This window comes from Anomalospiza imberbis, chromosome 3, assembly GCF_031753505.1.
Source record: "Anomalospiza imberbis isolate Cuckoo-Finch-1a 21T00152 chromosome 3, ASM3175350v1, whole genome shotgun sequence".
Classification (NCBI taxonomy): Eukaryota; Metazoa; Chordata; class Aves; order Passeriformes; family Viduidae; genus Anomalospiza; species Anomalospiza imberbis.
Window position 1 is genome coordinate 57,735,880 of NC_089683.1, and position 10,165 is coordinate 57,746,044.

Here is a 10,165-nt window from a genome sequence, read left to right on the forward strand (position 1 = left end):
GGAAACTGTTACATTCAACACTGATTTCCAATGGGTACATTACAACTCCTCAGTTGAGGTGGTGGGAATTTAGCCTTAGGACTAACAGGGTCTGGGAAAACTGCCCACTAGAATTGTTCCAAGTCTCTAAAAGGGCAATTGAACATAAAGGCATCATCTCCAGTTTAATGAATCCATCAGCTGGAAATCATTGCTGGTCAGAGAAGTACTGTAGAGAACAATTGCTATACATTTGCTCTATTCTCCTCCTCTTCCCTAGGCATCAGCCTTTGGTCATTCCCAAAGACAGGACACTGACAAAGACAGGATCTAGGTGAAACTTTGGTTTCACCCAAAAAAGACATTACTGGCGCTGTGACATGAGTTGCCACTACAGAGAGCAGCTACTCTGGTCAGTTTCAGTAGAATGCTCACATAAGGGCAAGGGGTCAAAATCTTATCCCATCCACATAATCTAGGAAAAGGATCAACATGAACTTCCACCAAAGGTAACTGGACTCAAACTGTATCTTTCTGATCCAGAAAAGAGCATGAACAATGGCTGCTCTGAGTCAAACATTCCCTGCATCATGCAGAGAAGGCAGCTATCCTTCCTCCCAAGCTAGAGCTGAGGAAAACTATGGGAGATGCTACGTTTTTAGTCAAGTACTGTTCAGTATGCAGTTTTAATCCTGAGTACATCCATAAAGCAGATAGACAAGTCTGTCCAGCTTCCAGTTATCTTCTAAACATGACCTAGCATGATCCAGACTGGACTTTAGCAACTTGTGTATATAAGCAGAAAGCCATGAGAATGCTCTTTTCCATGCAGCCCATTGGTGTGCAGCATCCTAGTAACACAGGTCACTGCAGACACCCTTATGTACCCCTGCTGCTCTGTCGTGGCCTCACAGAGAATTGATTCAGGTTCAACATCTGAGACACTTGTCCCCGAGGCACCGTGGGGTTTGGGTCCCTGCTGTCCAAAAGGCTTCCTGCTACTGCAGTGCAATGATTGCAGATGAAAAATTAACTCCATGTCAAGGCAGCAGTGGTTTGGGTGCCAGAGAGAGTCTTCCCCAGGAGCTTGCATAAGCCTAAGATTGCCAAGAGGTGTGTGGGGCCGAGCATTGCAAGCCCCCACACAGGAATCAAGCTGAGCAGCTTCTGACCCATGGGGACACAAGTCAAGGCCAGGTTGAACAGGGCTTTGAGCAGCCTGGTCTAGTGGAAGGTGTCCCTGCCTATGACACGGGAGCTGGAACTAGGCGATCTTTAAGGACCTTTCCAAGCCAGCTGTTCTATCATTCTGTAACACCAGTGCCTGCGGGAACTGGGGCAGGAACATGAGGCAAACACTCCTCTCTCTTCCATTCATTAGTTTCCCAGTAATCCCAAAGAACATCACTAGCACCTTCAGGGGCACAGTGATACTCATTTTTGGCACAATGATTCTGTTTTTTGATGTGTCTTAGGTGATGATATTTTGGCTTAATTAGATTGTGCTGGTACCAGACAGTCTGGGACCACTAAAATTCCTCAGTGTGAGGTGCTACGGCCTGAGGAGCTGTAATGCTGATCCAGGATTTCCTCAGCAAAACAGGGAGGAGAGAATACACATTCCAAACTCTCCAATCCAAGGGACTTTGTGAAATTCCTTCAGTTCTAGTTCACTAACAATACCTTAAGCCCCACCTTCTGGTGAATGACTAAAGTGCAGGGAGAGACAACGCACCGAGTCAAGTTAAAACAAGAGTTTTGAAGAAAATACTATTAAAATAGAAAAAATACCTGATTCTTCAGGATAATCCACTTCAATAAAGTGTCGAAAAAATAGTTTTAAAAGGCATCATAGTGGTTTTTTTGAGAGGCATCAAGTAGTTTTATCATGTTCGATTCCATTTTCTTCACTTGATATAAACTGCCATGCTATAAAATAGACTTTTTATTTTAAGCAGTTTTCTCTCTCTTCTCAGTAGTGGCAGTGAGAACACACAAATCAAAACTAGTCTGATCATAACCACAGGATGAATCATGGGATGACTCTAGGAAGTTGTGAGAGAACAGGAAGAAACAGGGCGATGGCCCATGAAGGTGCTTTTCAGTTGAAAAGCGCCCTCTGAAAAGAGGCTTCTCTCTAACTTGTGCTAACCAACAGGACAAAGCATAAATTTCTGAAATCTCTTAGTTACTGAAGGACCTAAGGTACAGATTTTAAAACCTGATCTAGAGATACCAAATCAAGCCAAAATCACATCAATGTATTTTTTCCCATATAAATTACAGCAACTACTGTACAGTACAGTGAAGTACAGTGAAGTACAGTGAAGTGTCTCTGAAGTAAGGCAAGCTACAGAAACATAATCTGTAATTTATGTATGGCCATAAATAAAGATGAAAGAGAATTCCAGCTCCTTTTGGCACAATTTTTCAAAGTCTTTAATGCCTAGCAGCTCAAACTTAAGAAGACACTGTTCTAGACCTGATGGAACTAGAGATGAGAAATGTTCTTGAATAACCCCAGTGAAAGAGGTTGGAAGGAAGAACCAGATGGAAAGACAGCAAGATCCTGTTCTCTTATTGAAACGTCATATAACTATGTTTCAGAAATTTTAAAGTCACTCATCAATACCAAGAATTAGGATTATAAGACTGTGGTAATAGTTTCATCTATTAGTCCTATTGGAGAGAAACTGAACATTCTTCTCTTCAAGGGAAATGCTCTAATGGAGAGAAACTGAAAATTCTTCTCTTCAAGGGAAATGCTCTGTAACAGTCAGGCCTACTTTCCATGTGGAATGAGGCATGAAGATCTGTCAGCACAAATGGAAACAGCTGGCCACTATACCTTGCTTAGGAAGACCATGGTTTGGATCATTACATTTTACTTCTATCCATAATCTGACTTTCAAAGTTCCACATCCATTGCTGTCAAGCGAAGATGCTGTGAAACAGAACATAAAATGTATTGCACCCTGTGCTACCCTCACACAGCAAAAGAAAACATCAAATGAAACACACTTCTCTTCACACAGGATGACTGCCATCTCTCAGTCCACGAACTGCTCCCCTTTTAGTGGGAGAAGGCAGCAGGTAGTGATGATCAGGCGAGTGTCTATTTTTGGCCAGTAAATTACTTTTCTCTTAGATACAGCTGAACATAAAGTGCACTATTTAGAATATTTTTAACAGCAGAAGGGCTGTGAAAGATGAGTGACCTGGTTTTGTTCTCACTTGTGTGGGGAAACTAAACACAAACCCAGTGGATACAATCGTGGCAGAGGAAATCAAATTAAGGCTTGAAGGTTTATGAGACTTTACTGTTTACTGTTTACAATTAAATAATGATGTGGCACACATCCTCCTTCACTCATGCTTCCCCAGTCTGTCACCCCACCTCTACTCAAAAGAACTTAAGCTAGACCCAGCTACACAAGCAAACCCCTAGGCTTACCTGCTCTGATGCAGCGGTCTGCTCAGGAAGGATGAGCCATATCCAAATCATTCCAGCATAGGCTCAAGTACTTTCTCAAAGTTCAGAGCTCTTGCTTATGAATTCCTCAAAGCAAAGTGTGTTCCTTGCACAACAAAATTTGTGGCGCCACAGGGGGGAGCTTGGAGCTTGTGCTGTGGCTAAAGCTCACCATTTCCAGATCATGAGAAAAGGACAGCTCAGCAGCATTAACAACTGCAGCCACTGGAAACGCTGTTCTGGAAAGGCTGGTTGAAAATCATGACACATGCATACATGCTACACAAACACTTTAATAAAGACGTTCCTTTTCAACACAATCTTAGGAGACACTCATTGACTTTGCCTTGAAAAAGCAGGCCAAACCCATAACTTATAGCAGAACAAAAGTCTCACACAGTCTTTATCCACTATAGTTTGGGAGAAGACTATAAATGCAAAAAAAGGACCACATTTTCCCCCAAATGCACCTGTGGAAGTATCCGTTGATTTTCTTTGAACACTTGCACGAGAGGGAAGCTATTACATTCCTTACACCTTTATCTTCCTCCCCACCAAAGGAAGCAAGATGTCCCAGCACAGTGCTAGGAAATACCTACCTTTTTTACATATTATTTTCGAAATGGTGCTGCATTTTACTGCATGTTTATTCTTTTTTTTTGTGTTGGTACAAAGTGTGAGCAGGAAGGCACATAATTTTAATAACTTGCACAGCAGCCATTTGATTATTTTTTATTTATTTATTATTTTATAAAAACATATTCCTATATAAAGACTTTTAATTAGGCAAGAAATGTGCTTCCTTTGGACAATGGGCTTGGTTCACAGCCCATTACCTGTGTAATTAATGCTTATTTATTAGAAAAGCATCCCTGAATCAGTAAATGGGGCTATTGTCTCTGCTGCAAACCACTATGTCAGTCTGCTTCGGTAGCTTCAAAAATATAAATCATCTACATCTAATAGGAAAACAAATTACCTGAAAAACGTCATCTACATCTAATAGGAAAACAAATTCAAGCTGAAAAACATTGCTGTAATTGAAAAAGTCATATCCTGAGCAGCCATTGTGTTTGGTGTAGCAATCTTTTTTTTTCTTTAAACAATACTTTCTCATGACCTTAATACAACAAGTTCATACTACTTGATTGTGAACTAGGCCCAATATTTACAATATTACTATACATAACCAAAGGTCAATGTAATTAACAAAATGGATCAAATTCATTCTTTTGGAAGAAAAAAAAAAGAAGAGACTGATTTTGCTGGGGTTGTGGAGAGCTGGCTTGGTATAGAGTGTTATTTCTGTATCAATGCATTTTAAACATAAAGAAATCATTGGCTAAAGGACTGATCTGATGGCTAAGACAGCATTTTCAGTGGTGGTATCTTATACTGATGGAAACTAAGTTACCAGTGATATAACATAAACCAAGGCAGTAAGGCATTAGTTTAAAGATATGTAAATATTTATTTGATTTCTGCAGCATAATAGCTATACTTTTTCACTACTTTGATATCCAAGGATTCCTAGTACTACACAAATGTATTTTATCTGCTCAGTTTTTTTTAGTTTCAGTACTTTCATTCACAGCAAAGTATCTCCCACTTCTTTGTACTGCACTGAAATAAAACATCTTGTTTCAGTCCATAATGTTTTTCTTATTCTTTCTGGTCTGTCTCTGTCAGTGTTTGTTTTATGAGCACCAAACCCCAGATACTAGTCCCTAGTGTCCAGCTCCCAGTACCCTGGCTCCCAGTCCTCTGTACATACACACCCCAAAGGCACACCAGGCAACACTGACAGTGCACCTGGTACCTTCATCCAGGGCTCTGCAGAGTCTGAGCAGCACTGGCACTGCTACCAGACCACTGGGACTTCTGCAACATGATCCTATTTCTAATAGATTCCCATTAGGATTCTTGTTGGAACCTGGGAAAGCAGGCCCCACCCTGCATTTCCCATTTCTCAGGAGACTGCCAGAGTCATTGCAATTTTCTGTTGCTGGGACTGCTGTCACTTTCTGCTAAGACCACAGAAGTCCTAAAGAAATAAACACAAATCTCCCTCTGACTTCCATCTAAAAAGCGTCTAACCATGTCTACTGCTAAGTACTTTGCTCTATGGGGACTCATGCTCCCATCAGTTTGGAAATGAGAACATTCAGGAGCAGACAATATTCAAACAAAAAGGTAAAGACTGACAGGAGGTGGGAGAAAGCTGAATTTCCCAACATAAGTACTGGCCTCAGTAGTGTGTGCTTCTGTAAGAGCTGTTTTCTGTTGCACCAGAAAAGCAGCTTTTGACTGCACAGGTCACAGCGACGTGAGCAGTAACTGGCTGCTCTGTGACTCTGAACAGATTTCAGGTGCAGCAGGAGTGATGAGGTCAGAACAAGGAGAAACAATCAATTCCCATGCAGAGAAGCTTTACCTTAATTTCCAAACTACTCATGTCCCCCATTTTTTCCTAACAGCATTCAGAGCACCTCAGTTTCACATTTCATATGCTTTTTGTAAGACAATTTTTCTACTTTATTATTTTTGTGCTGATTGTCACAAAAAATTAAGTATACACTGAACAAAAGTCTGCATTTAGGAACTCCATATTCTTTTCACTTATGCCGCTTCAAAACTATCATATGAAATCGAAAACAAAATATCAGTTCTGCTTCCACACAATGAGCTTTAATTGCTTACCGTGCTCTGTATCACAAGTTTGCAAAATAAAAAAAATATAAATTTAGCTGCTGACATCCATGTAAATGTTAAATTTCCTTTACAAATATGCACCTTCTCTACATAGATATGCATGGAAATGTTCAGATGCATTCCATGAACACACAAAAACAAAAATTCAATGACACTAGCTGAAAAGAAATCAGCTGCAGTGTCACAGCTACACTGCAGGACACTGCCACTGGACTGATTCATAGAGAAGGAAAGGATTTTATCCTATTCCCTGCCTTTGATAGCATCCAACAGGATTTGCACTCCTGTGGAATGAGATGATGGTGATGGTGATATGGATGGCCCCCCTCTCCATTCAGGATCATATGCACTAGAATACAATGAATAACTGCTTTTTATGAGACTGCCTAGTCCTAAACTGGTCACCTCTCAAGTAAAACAGATGATGCTTACTTACAATACTACAGTGTTTTCAATAGGACACACCCTTTTCAGAGTTGATCTCCACCTCCTAGGCAGGACATACCCTTTATCAATTAAAGTAGGGCACCTCCTTTGAGTATGTAACTATAGGCTTGCTGTACATCAGGTAACGAATCCGACTTTGTGGACAATGCTGTGAGTAGGCCGCCAGGGAGCCTGTCCTGGAGGGGATGTGGAAAATGAAAGACACACACTCACACCACCCCAGGAGCAACCTCCTATGGGAGAGTACACATTTTGATGTGGATCACACAGCTTTTGAGTGTGGTGCACACTGAGGGGCTGTGTGCTTATTTTACCCAGTCTACCTCACAGATACTAATTAGAGGGTTTCAAAACAATTAACAGTCCAAATATTTATTATGAGTACATGGTCACAACATGACCTGTAGTACTGTGAGCACCTCTGAAAGGACAGACAAGCAAACAGAATTTATTCCCTTCCTGTAGTGGACATGCACCACATGTAGTGTAGCACATGTACTTGTACATGTAGCTACATGTACACATGTAGCATGTTCTTGGGCTTATGTGTCACAGCTGAAATCACCTAAGCAGGCTTGTTGCCTTCAAAATAAGGGATTCTGCTCCCCAGTGTAGAGAATTTCTACTCCAGGCCACTGTCTTCACTTCTTTCCACATCATGCTCTGGTACTCACCACATAATGAGTTTGTCCAAGTCACAAATCTGCTGCAAAACTATTTCTCTTTTTTTATCGCCGAATTTGTTTTCTGCCAGATTAGTGACCTGAATTGACTCACTGTGCAGTAAAATGGAACCAGCGAAGGGGAAAGGGGGGAGCAGGAGATGGGAGTGCAGAGGTTTGTGTAGGTTGGTGAGAGCAGGATCTCCTCTTGAAGTACCAGTAAAAGTAACAGCAGATCGAATAGCACCTTTTTAAACAGCCAAGCAGGGAAATTACTTTTCAATGCTATACTGCTGCAGGATGGTCCTGGAGACATAGTGGGCTGGTCCTGGGGCCAAGATCTGCACTGCAGAGCATTGTGCTCTGCCTCCACATTGTGCTAATTCTCAAAGCTGTTTGTGCTGTCATCGAGAGGTTGGCAGTGTTGTATTGCTCTCGTGAGCTTATTCCCAGCCTGTATGTCAATCCAGAATTGATTCAAGGCTGGTTTTAAGCCATCCATATGGCAGTTATCGACAGAAGAAAGCACTATAGCACACATTAAATTTATTATTCTGAAACTTTAGGAGGGATGTAAATGGTACATTAGTCTCATGCAAGCCTATGCTGCCTGAAATTTAACTATTTACTTGCTACTCTAAGTACTCTTACTTTGCACTTCAGTAAGAAAACATACTACTAACTAAGAGCAAGCTTTTATCACTCTTTTTAGTCATAAAAAAAACTAAATACCCATTTCCTTTTTCTTTACACTGGCTTCTGTCTCCTAATAACCCATGCCTGCAATGAAGGTTCAAAGAAAAAAATGGCTTTTCACAATTACTTAGAAAAGTCAAAGACATTACTTCCAACTTAAATAAAAACCCAATGAAATATACCACTTCTGGCACACAGCAGCTCAAGCAGTAGTCAGTCTCAATACCATATATTCAAAAATGTTACATATTCTAACAATAGTTTGAAATGTCAGGACATGTTCACTGGCGAACTGGAGGAGCCTAAGAGCCTTGCAGCTGAGACCAAAAGGAAAGCCCTGTTATGCTCCCAGCTTTTCCTAGCACTGAATAGCTCCACCTTCACCCAAGGACAGTTCATCTGTGAAACTGATCATAAGTTATTTAGTTATTTCAAGGAATTTTACCATTTACATTAAATAAAACTGTTACGACATATGTTATGCTGTGAGACTAACGAAAGCTTTGAAATTTGAAGAAAACAGAAATACTTGAAAGCACTATTAGTCCATGATTTTCAAAGTTTTTAATTAAGTTCCAGGAGAATAAAAAAGAGTAAGAGAGAGGATTGAAGAGAAGAGGGTGGAAAAGATGGAAAGAAAAAAGGAAAGAACAGTGGGGACAGAAACAGAAGGAAAGCCCTACTTGATAGGTAGTTTACCAGGCAACTTGCAAGCAGAGATAGTCAAAAATGAAAAGGCATTAATCTACTATTCAATTTCAGTGCGATGCTAAACTCCTCAAGGTCAGCTCAGAACCCAGCTTGAATTTTGCTGAATCTATAAATTCTGCAAATCAGGGATCTTTGCTTCCCTCCATTTTAATGTACCCGAATAACATTAATTATTATGCCTCTGGTACATTTTGTAAACATTTGAGGTAATGAATCTATTACAAAAAAAACACTACTATTCTCCTGCTGGAAGGCAACCCCCACTCTGAGTTCTAGAGAATGCAACTCATGGTTAGGAATTTCGGTAATTTAACCTTCCTCCCACCAGCACATGCAAACGACTGCAAGTACTGACAAGAGCTGCATTCTGACTGCCCTCATATCCCTGAACATGCTCCTGCAGCCGTCAGGACTGACAGCAAAACGCCGTGTTGGGGAGCTCACTTACCTCATAGCTCTCTGCCTTATGAGGCAGCACAGTGAACAGATCCTTTACCTATTGCTTTCAGGTTATCAAACACAACAGATTTAAAAAAAAAAAATCTTGAGGATGAGTATGAGAGAAATTACGCAAACTATGTGATAGTGAAGAGAGGTGGTGGAAATTGCCAGTTTTTATCCCTTCTTCTGTTACTAATATCTGTGCATATTACAAAGGCAATTAGCTCTGGTTTTTGTGATCTCTAAAACAGTAGGAACTGCTGATGATAAATGTGTTTAGGGATTACATATTTGAGGGTTTCATGGAAGTCTGTAAAACATACTTCACAATATATGACTCTCTTAGGCCTCATTTTCCAATGCCTTGTTCCTTGTACCACATGTTTGCATCAGTGTCTCATGAATGCAACTGCATACAAAGTAAGAAGTTTCTGTGGGTTTTATGATTCATGTTCATTATCAACCAAAAGGGAGTCATAAAATCAGGCTAAAGATTGCTTCAACAGGACAGCTAATTTACGGCAGTATTAAAACCTCTCTAGACAAGGTGTTCATATATTTACCATGCCGACCATGTTTTTGCTAATAGGTAATGGCAATCCTTCTTTTTCCAAATAAAACACTTGTTATCTTCAAATCCACTGAGAACTTGGTGGTCTAGCTTTTCTTTGTCTTTACCTGAGACTTCCACGGTTTTGACTGCCACTACTAAGTTTCCCTCTGCTTCCTCTTCTTTAGGATGATGACCTCTAGCTCTTGAAAACTTTATCTCGTGCTTTCTTCCTTCCCGATGACTCTCTCTGCTCCCTCCTGAAGTACTCTGCCCGCTCTTGCTTTCCAGAACCCTTTCCTGCAGCGTAGTGCTGAGGACTCAGGCGGTATTGCTCCGGCCCTACGACCCTCTCCGCGCAGAGCAGGTGACGACAGCAGGAGCCTCACGGGAGCCTCCCGACACACGCTGGCCGTTCCACAAGCAGCTGCAACCATCAACACTATCTACACGGGTTCTTCTCTTAGTGCTTTCAAAGGCTGCATTCGCCTATTA

The 10,165-nt window shown here is 41.0% G+C and overlaps 1 long non-coding RNA gene across 1 annotated transcript; it reads right to left on the minus strand.

Annotated features, from left to right (window-relative positions):
• Nucleotides 1–7,966: 7,966 nt before the first annotated feature.
• LOC137470842 (uncharacterized) lies at nt 7,967–10,058 on the minus strand. The gene is made up of 2 exons (XR_010997269.1): nt 8,254–10,058; nt 7,967–8,052 (listed from the first exon to the last, which is right to left on the minus strand). It is a non-coding gene; the product is annotated as an uncharacterized lncRNA (long non-coding RNA).
• Between the last annotated feature and the right edge of the window lie 107 nt (nt 10,059–10,165).